The sequence below is a fragment of the Psammomys obesus genome, unplaced genomic scaffold (assembly GCF_907164565.1).
Source record: "Psammomys obesus unplaced genomic scaffold, mPsaObe1.curated_primary_1811, whole genome shotgun sequence".
NCBI classification, from domain to species: Eukaryota; Metazoa; Chordata; class Mammalia; order Rodentia; family Muridae; genus Psammomys; species Psammomys obesus.
In genome coordinates this window covers 3,479,388-3,481,565 of record NW_026586173.1, presented here as the reverse complement: position 1 = coordinate 3,481,565, position 2,178 = coordinate 3,479,388, and positions in this window count along the sequence as shown.

Below are 2,178 nucleotides of genomic sequence, written 5' to 3'. Positions count from 1 at the left end.
ACAAGCACACCAGCTGTTCAGATACAAAGTGAGGGAGACCTGACTCCACTCTCTTATTTCTCCTTCTCTTACTCCTCTCAACTGTGCCTCTTAACTCTCTCCTGAAGCTGTCTACCTCCTTCTGCATTTACTGGCTTCTACTCCCATGGCCTGAGCTGTGGATACTGTGGATAGTTGGATACTGTGGATTCTGTGGATGCTATGGACACTGTGGATGCTGTGGACACTGTGGATGCTGTGGACACTGTCAACTGTCAACACTGGGATACTGTGGCTACTGTGGAGAGTGTGGATAGTGGGATACTGTGGGCACTGTGGCTACTGTGGATATGTGACATTGTGGATATTGTGGATACTGGGATACTGTGGACACCTACTGGGATATCTGGATAGTGGGGTACTGTGGATACTATGAATAGTGAGTTACTGTGGATACTGGACCACTGTGGATACTGTCCTTCCTTATGACACTCTTCACAGTGGCTAATTGGCCTGTTTCAAGACTTCAAAAAGTCTTACGTGAAAGCTGCAAGGTACCCTCTCTCTGCAGACTTGTTTCAGTCGAAGAAGCTCCAGCATTGCCTGGCAGCCTGGAATGCTTCGGAGATCCAGACATATCCTGTGTGGCCCCTCTCATCTTCCCGGTACATAGCCACACCTGTCTCTCTAGTAACTCTTTCTTCTCCCTGGCTTTGGCACAAGCTGCCTCCTCTATCTCAGGCATTTTATCCCCATTCTTCTTTTTTTCTCTCACTAATTTATTTATTTACTCACTTTACATCTCAATTGCAGCCCCCTCCCTCCTCTCCTCCCAGCCTCACTCTCCCACCCTTTCTCTCAATCCCCCTCCCGTCTCCTCATTAAAGGGGAGCCCTCCCCTGCTACCAACCTGCCCTAACACATCAAGTTGCATCAGGACTAAGCACATATCCAATGGTATTTCCTTGAGGAACAGCAGGTCAGGAAATACTCAGCCCAGGATGGTCTTGTCCTGTCATATATTCCCTTCTGCCACACTGTCTAGAGTGGACCTCAAAAATGCTAACTTGGTGCTAATTGCAGAATGACTTTTTGGGTGTTGTCCCAGCCCCAAAATGAGAATGTCAGTGCTTCTGCTGTCACCACTGTGCCCGAGGCACATGTACTCTTTGGGGCTCACTGCTGGCAGCTTCAACCTCAAACCCATAAATCTGATCCTTGCAGTCTCCCACATGATCATGCTGCGTGGCCTGAATGACCCACAGCTCTGATTGTCAATCTTTTCCACTTGGCTGGAAGGGGCCTAGAAGGTCGCACAGAGCAGCTAGTGTCAATCATGAGGGTTTTTGGAAATTCACACTTAGTTTTGAAAATTCATGTGACATTTATATTACAGTCTATAATAACACCCTCTAAAAAATAAAGACTATATATGTCACCACAAAACTCTAACAGGAAAGTCAATGCTCCCAGCATTGCTCTGTTGCTGGGGCCTGGCACTGGTGATGTAGCATGAGGGATTAAAGAGCTGAGATGAGCAGGACAGCACTGGTACCACCTGTGGCAGATGCTGTGAAAGGCCCAGGTCGGGCCCTTTATTTCGCACAGTAGCGGTGTGCAGGCACATCCTGGCTGGTCTCTCTTTGTTCTGGCTTGCTTTGGATAGAGTCCTGATACATAGTTCAGGTTTCCATTGCATTCAGTCTTCCTGCCTCACGTTCATGAGTACCAAGATAAAAGATATGTACTACCAGCTCAGTAAATTCCTACTCTGCTAACAATTCCTACCTAAGCCCCTGCCTCTGTTTGCTTGTCTGCCTAAGAGCTTTTTTTTTTTTTTTTTTTTTTTCAGTTGCAGCAAGAGCCTCTACCTTTAAAAATCCCTGGGAATTTGGAGTCTGGGGTGATGGCTCAATCAGTAAACTCTTTGCTATGCAAACACAAAGACTTGACTTCAGATCTCCAGCCACTACATACAAAGTCAGGCATGATGACCTGCTTCTGTAATTCTAGTCCTAGAGAGGTAAGAGGATGCCCACAGCTGGCTGAGTCTTGCAGAATTACTGAGCTCTAGGTTGACTGAGAGACCTGTCTTTTTAAAAAAAGGGGAGGAGGGTGAATGATAGAGAAAGACACCCAATATCAACCTCTGACACACACACACACACACACACACACACACACACACACACACACACA